Below are 8,289 nucleotides of genomic sequence, written 5' to 3'. Positions count from 1 at the left end.
TGTCACTACTCAATCTGAGATCAAGAAACTCAGTGATGAATTTGACGCATACCATGCTGATTGGCTTGGAGCCAAAGTTCGTTTTGTGAGACTTGCTGATAACTTCACTTCCAATGTTGCTGCCCCAATGCAACAGGAAATTCCTCAGGCTGAAGCATCCGCTCAGCTGACTGAAGAACATGCCGACACCGCTGATGAAAGTCAGGCTGCTGAAGAAAACGTGAGTTCCAGGGCTGATGACTGCATTCCAGCCGCTGAAGAAATTGCCAGGGCATCCACTAGTGGTGCGCCTGAAGAAGCTGAAGAAATCAGGGCAACTGCATTAGTTGTGCCTGAAGAAAATCAACCAGATTCCTCTGGTCCTCCTGCGCCAATACCAACTCCAATCCTTCCATCTACATCAGATGTGAAGAAGACCAAGGCTGCAGAGTGTGCAGCAGTGAAGAAAAGGAAAGCATCAGCTACTTCAGATTCTTCAGCTCAGAAGAAGATAAAGCCTTTGACAAGCTTGTTTGAAAATCCCATTGATGCTGTTCCTCTCTCCACTATGCCATCAAAGGACCTTGTTCCTTTCGATGAAGAATATGAGATCCCTAGCGGGTCTGATGAAGAAAATCATTCTACTGCTTCGTCAGAGCAGATTGATGAAGAAATTGAAATGGATACGATCCCTTCAACACCTGTTATCTCCTCGCCTATGCCTCAGTTCACAGCTGAAGAGTCTGGTGTTGAAGAAATGGAAGATGAAGATGTGGACGTTGGCTGCTCCACACCAGTGATGAGTGATGAATTCTGGGAAAGTCAGCATCCAAACTGTCCAATGTTCACATCGTTGCAGCAAATACCTTAGTCCCCCGCACAAACTGTTCAAATGGGCTCTAAAGAAACTCACCCCACTTCATCTGTACATGAGGAAATTCCAGCCATTAGCGCTGAAGAAACTGCTGCTACTGAACATCTGAAGACGCAGACTGCCACTGAAGAGGAACCAGAAATTCCTCAGCCTGAAGAACCTGAGATTGCGATTCCCGAGGTCGTGATGCAACTCACTGACACTCCTCTGCCCAAGCCCAAGGATCCATTCTCACGCAAGCAAAAGTTCAAGGCTGATGATTTCTTCGGCGAGCATGTATTCTTCGAAGACTACAGCCCTTATAACTCTGCTCGCATTAGGAAGAGGCGTTTCTGGACTGCTAGTCAAGACAATTTCTATTCCTCAGTGCTGTTCAACAAAGAGAAAATCTTCTACCATGATCACATTCCTCACGTGGATATGGAATCTCTGCCGTGCTTCGCACCAATCCTCAGTGTTCTTCACGATGCTGGACTGTTAAACTTTTGCTCTGACATTTGCGATTGGATTGAAGAACTGATTCTTCAATTTTATGTAACGCTGCACATCACATGAGATTTTGAAGATGTGAATTCATGGGTGCTGGACTGGATGTCTGAAAACACTCACTACACTGCACCAGCTTCTGAACTGCTTCGTGCATTATCACTCAGTCCTCCCCTTGAAGAAGCTCGTTGCATCTACAGTGAACCTGAGCTTACAAATCACTACATGCAGGTTCTGATGAAACCTTTGAAGCCAGGTCAGGCCCCACGAACAAAATTCCTCGTGAAGGAATTGCTTTATGTGCCCAGAACTGTCTATCGTATTCTTACGAGAACAATGAGTCCTATCAAAGGCCATGACTCATCTGATGAGGAAATTGTTGGCATCATGAAGAATCTGGTATTCAACATCGTTCATGGCATTCCTGTCAATTATCACGATTTCTTCATGAGGACTCTGGCAAATGTTGCACTATCTCCATTTGAGATGAAGCCTTATGCACCTTGGATTATGAGATTCCTCAGGACAAGGTCTTCACTCAACTATAAAGCTGATTTTCAGAATCATCTTAGCTACTTGCCCCCAATTGAAGTCCTCAAGAAGACCTATTCGTCAGTTGATGGAAAGGGCAAGGCTCCAGCTATTATAGATGAAGGCACTCGTCCATTGGATGGTCAGTTTCGCAAAGCTACCTCTTATTCCACCAATGATGACTCTGCCACACATGACTCTGCCGATGCACCCAAGTCTACTCCTCAAGCCACTGCTCCTCGTGTGATGACTGATCGTGAGCTTCTGCTTAGTCTTCACCAGAAGGTGGATCGAAATCATAAATGGGTTAAGCGTCAGTTTGGTTCATTTCTTCACAACATGACTGCTACACACAATGCAGTGAAGAAAAACCATCACTACCTCCATGAAGTTTTCGGTCGCACCTGGGCAATACTGTCACATCTGTATGGTGAAGACGATCTGAAGAAAATGGGTCTCAAGGAAGATTTTGACTGGTCTGCACCTCCACCGAAGAAATTCAAGAAGGTCAAAGTTCCTTCTCTGGTGGCTAGCTCATTTTCTTCATCGCGCGACACCAATGAAAATGAAGACCTGGACGACACTGCGGCAGGCCCTACTACAACAAACGACCCCAACAATGCTGACGCTCCTTCATCAACTTGATATTCTTCAGGGGCGTTAGTCCTCATATTCGATCCTTTTGGTCATTTGATGACAAAGGGGGAGAATTTTGAGTTAGTCTTCAAGCGGGTCTTTCTATATGGGCGTTTTTTTGTTAAGTTACAACTCTCGTTCTTCTGAGACTTTATTGGATCGAGTTGTAAACTTAAACCCATGGTGCTCTGATACTTTTGATATGTTTTTCTGCATGCTTATTCCTCATATATGCTAATGCACGCATGCTGAATTACATCAGTCACCATATTTTATCATGCATTTCAAATTCTTCATTGTGATATGTCAAATGCGTGTATGAATTACAAGATATAGGGGGAGATCTCCATGATTCAACTCTTCAAGTGTGCATTGCTTCAAAAGCAAATTCCTCACTATGCACATCTTCAGGGGGAGTTCTTCTATATCTTGCAATCAAATTCCTCAATATTAGTATTTGCACTTCATATGTTTATCCCCGTTGAAAACTTAACCTATATTGTCATCAATCACCAAAAAGGGGGAGATTGTAAGTGCATCTAGTGCCCCTTAGTGATTTTGGTGTATTGAAGACTTATAGGTTAAGGGACTAATGCGTTTGTGAGTGTACACAGGTCTATAAGTCTATGAGGAGTTTGATATTTACAGAGAAAGTCGACCCCTAAAAATGAAGTTCTTTGACTGAAGACTTTGAATCTCTGAAGACTTTCTGAAGACTTTGAAAGTGAAGAAATTGGTGTGACCGTGAAGACTTGGTATTCATTCGAGGAACATGAAGTGTGAAGACTTTTGTTTTCGTAGTTTCATTTTCTCTTTCTTGAGTCATAGGAAACACCATACTGTTAAAGGTGGTTGAGGAAATACTAAGGAAAAATTTCCATGTGATGCTCAACTCAAAATCCTACACCTACCAATCCCTTTGAGTGAAGCCATTGGAAATCTCATACAGTTCAGTCAATTTCTTCAGTGATAGAGATGAAGTTCTTCTGGTCTCTGAGGAATTTGTTCTGACTGAGGAGTTAGGAATTCGCCAGTGCGGATTACCTACACAGTGAGGAACATGATAGCCCTGAGGATTTTGCTACTCAAAATTCCGACCGTTGCTGTGCTATGCGCGAGCTGTCCCAAAATATCTATCCACCTAACGGTCATATCATTGAAGGGCATTTATGTCTTATCATGTCGGGCTGCTCCCTAGGCTATAAATAGTCGCCCCCTACAACCACTAGCTGGTTGGCTGCTCCAAGAGAAACTGACACTTGTCATTTGAGAGCAACCCATCCTCCGAGGACTTTGAGCGAAAATCATCAAGTGAGGAAAAACCCAAACCCAAACACCTACAAACCCTAAGTGATTGAGCATCACTGAAGAGATTGATCCTGCGTGGATCCGACGCTTGTTACCTTTGAATACTGTGCTTCTTCCAGACGGTTAGGCGTCATGGTCTAGAGCATCCAATAGGAATTGTGGATCACCGTGTGACCAAGTTTGTGAAGGTTTGGAAGTCACCTGAAGACTTACCATGAGTTATTGGGCGAGGTCTGTGTGACCTTAGTTCAAGGAGAATACGGCGAGGACTTGGTGTCCTGAGCTGCGTGCTCAGGACTGGGTGTCCGGGACTGTGTGTCCTCGAGTTTAAATAGTCAGCCACTCCAACCAGACGTACAACTGAGACAGCAGTTGGAACGGGTCTACCAAATCATTGTCTTGACCAAGCTTACTGGTTCTATTTCCTCAACTCTTTCATTTCCTCATAACTGTGTTGTGTGCTTGTTCATATCTGTGTTTGATGACTTTGACTGAAGACTTTCTCAATTTCCTTAGTTCAATTTCTTCAGTCTGTTTGTCTTCAGCCTGTGTTATCCTGTGCTTATGCTACCTGTACTCTGTGCCTGTCTTCATTTCATCATGATGACCATGCTTGTATTCTGTTATGTTTACTTTTGAGTACTTATTCTGCTGCTAGTAGTTCTTCGCTAAGGAATTTCCTCACCGGCAAATTCCTCAGTGAAGAATGTCATAAAAATCACCTATTCACCCCCCTCTAGTCGATATAACGGACTTTCAGGGTTTCCTGGGAGGGGGTGTCGGGGTAGATGTAGGCGGAGGAGCCGGCGGATGGCCGACGCGTGTTAAGGCACGGCCATGGCCGGGGGATGCCTGCCACGACCCCTGCCTAATGTACAGAGGAGGGAGATGAGTCAAGGGAGGTGGGCTGGGCCTTCCCTTTTGCTAGATGGGCCATAGCGCCAATAGATTAGGTCCTCTTCTTCCTCTTTCTCTTTTGTCTTTTCTTTTTTAATTAAAATAGAGAGAGGAAATGATTTATTTGAGCAACCAAAGGATTTAGGAAAAATATGGGACTTGGCCAATTAATTCCTCCACATTTTTAGGTATTGCCACAAATAGTTTGGAGGCAAGAGGAATTGTCTAGGAATTTTGGAAATTGGGAATGGCATATTTAAATGCTGCTGGAACACTAATTAATTTCCAGAGGCAATTTGGGAACTCCAAAGATTTTGGTTTTAACATGAAAAATACTTAGTGAATATTTGTCATATTGTGAACTATTTTGATTGCATGAAAGAAGAAGAAATTTTTTGACATGCAATTTGAATTTGAAGCAGATTTTGGACAAGTGACATTTTGGCATGATGACATGACCTTTATTATGGGGAGATTACTGTAGTGTGATGTTGGAGATGTTACAATAGCCTACCGAATACTAATGGACAAGAGGTAAACTTATTTGCCTGGCTTGCCGGAGATCACTGTGCCGTGCAATCTTCTCGTCCCTTGTCGGAGCTTTGTTCACGATAGGAACCTGCAACTCCATGTAGATGAGAATGAATGCAGGATGCAATCCTATCTATATGCATATGCGAATGCTCATGAAATGCTTATGCAGTGATCTGGGTGTGCTCATGCATGCATGCAATCTTAGTTGCCCCCCTACACCGCTTCTTTATTTTCTCTTGCACGGGGTCATCGCCCCGTCTCTGTACAAGGGGTTACATGCAGCTGAGGGAAGGGCTGTACAAAAGGGACTGCCCGACAACCTCGCGCCTTACGGGTAGTACTTACGGAGATGCTCAATATTTCATGAGTTTTGCAACTGAGTGCCATCCCCGGTCTCCAGACAGACTGTGCCAGGTCTGGTGATTCGTACCACCCAGTAAGGGCCTTCCCACTTCGGTGATAACTTGTTTGTACCCTTGGCGGACTGAATGCGCCCAAGGACAAGGTCACCTTTCTCAAAACATCGGGCACAAACCCTGCAGCCATGATAGCGATGCAGGGCTTGCTGGTAGTGTGCAGCACGCGTAGCAGCCCGGAGACAGTTCTCCTCAAGTAGCACAACGTCATCACACCAGTGCTGATCTTGCGCTACTTCATCGTAGGAAAGCACTCGAGGAGACCCGTAAATGAGTTCCGTGGGGATAACTGCTTCTGCCCCGTAGACCAAGGAGAAGGGAGTCTGCCCGATAGCTCAGTTAGGTGTCGTTCTGAGGGTCCAGAGAACTACCGGCAGCTCCTCAATCCACCACCTGCCGTGCTTTTGCAGTGTATTGAAAGTTCTTGTCTTGAGTCCAAGAAGCACTTCAGCGTTCGCCCTCTCAGCTTGTCCATTGCTCCGGGGTGTGCCACAGAAGCAAATGAGACCTTGCATCCGAGGGCATGAACGTATTACATGAAGGTGTGGCTCGTGAACTGGGTGCCGTTGTCTATGATGATCCTTGCGGGAACTCCGAAATGACACACCAATTCTTTCAAGAACTTGATAGCTGACGGAGCAGCCACCTTTCTCACGGGAGTCACTTCCGGCCACTTTGTAAACTTGTCGATGGAAACGAACAAGAATTCAAAGCCCCCCATTGCTCGGGGGAAGGGATGGAGGATATCGAGCCCCCAGACCGAAAATGGCCATGATAGAGGGATTGTGTGAAGGGCTTGGGCAGGCAGGTGTGTTCTCTTGGAATGGAACTGACAGGCTTCACATGTCGTGACGAGCTCGACATCATCTTGGAGGGCTGTGGGCCAATAGAATCCTTGCCGGAATGCTTTCCTAACTAATGCCCTTGGTTCAATGTGTGAGCCGCACATTCCTCTGTTAATCTCAGCCAACAGTTCCTTTCCATCCTCCCGGCAAACACACTTCAATTTCACACCATTGGGCCTCATTCTGTACAGAGTGTCATCGACAAAACTGATACATACTGGCCCTCCGGGCTACTTTCTCAACTTCATCTTGGTTGCCAGGGAGTTCTCCGGTTTGGAGGAAGTGGACAATGTGCCTTGCCCAAGTTGGAGCCCGAGGCTCGGCAACGAGGACTAGAGGCACCTCCTCAGCTGCGGGAGCACCAACCTCATTCATGGGATACATAGGCCCAACTAGAGGGTGTGGTCCGGCAGGCTGTGAGGAGTTGTTTCCGGTAGGGTCTCTGCCAGGAGAGGCTTACCGTAGTCCAACTTTCTCCTCTTTCGGGCCATTGTGGCTGGTGATACGGAGGGTTGATAGAGATGGAGAACAAAAGTTCTTGGTTCCACAGGAAGCTTATGCGCATCACACTTTGACAGGTGATCAGCTATGTTGTTTTCCGCACGGGGTATGTGCTCTGTTTTTAACCCATCAAAGTGCTCCTCCAATCTCCTTACTTCCTTGATATATGCTTCCATCAATGGGCTTTGGTAATCCTTGTTGACTTGTCTTACCACGAGCTGTGAATCTCCTCTAATGATTAACTTATTAATTCCCAATTCTGCTGCAATCCTGAGCCCGGCAAGGAGCCCTTCATACTTTGCTGTATTGTTGGTGGCTTCTTCCCAGGCAAAGTGCATCTGGACGACGTACTTCAAGTGCTCCCCGGAGGGGGCGACAAGAAGCACGCCATCCCCTGCACCTTGTAGGGAAAAAGCACCATAAAAATACATAATCCATTCTTGGGGTGATTCCTTGCCGGGGAGAGCTGTTTCCGTCACTTTCTCATTAGGGGTTGGCGTCCATTTGGCAATAAACTCTACCAATGCCCTGCTCTGAATGCTTGAAGTGCTCTCAAACTTCAAACCAAAGATAGATAACTCCAAATCCCATTCCACTATTCTGCCAGCTGCCTCAGGGTTTCGGAGTATCCTTTGCAATGGGAAACGAGTAACAACCGTGATATCATGGGCTTGGAAGTAGTGGCACACTTTCCTTGAGGCCATGATAAGGCCAAAGATCAACTTTTGCAGGCCAGAGTACCTCGATCTAGCCCCCCTATAACAAGGAGCTGACGAAGTACACTGGGCGCTGCACTACTTTCTTCCTTGCCGTGTCCTTGGGGTTGTTTTCGTTGCCGTGCTCACTGCTGTCCTGATCTCTTTCTGACCCTGCCATGATCTGACCACTTTCTGGTTCATCTACCTCTCACTGTGCTACCAAGGCTGCACTGACCACCTGGTTGGTTGCCGCCAAGTACAACAATAGTGGTTCTTGGGGTTTGGGCGCAACCAAGGAGGGTATGGATGACAGGTAGGATTTTAACTCTTGCAAAGCTGCATCTGCTTCCGGGGTTCACTTCATAGGCCCTGCCTTCTTCAAAACCTTGAAGAACGGCAGGGCACGCTCGGCAGACTTGGAGATGAATCTGCTCAGTGCGGTAATGCATCCCGTCAAGCGCCTCACATCCATAACTGTCCTTGGCGCTTGGATCTGCTCAATGGCCTTGATCTTGTTGGGGTTGGCTTCGATTCCCCAATGGGAGACGAAGAATCCAAGTAGCTTGCCAGAGGGAACACCAAAT

This window comes from Triticum urartu, chromosome 7, assembly GCF_003073215.2.
Source record: "Triticum urartu cultivar G1812 chromosome 7, Tu2.1, whole genome shotgun sequence".
Classification (NCBI taxonomy): Eukaryota; Viridiplantae; Streptophyta; class Magnoliopsida; order Poales; family Poaceae; genus Triticum; species Triticum urartu.
This window is presented reverse-complemented; position numbering follows the sequence as displayed.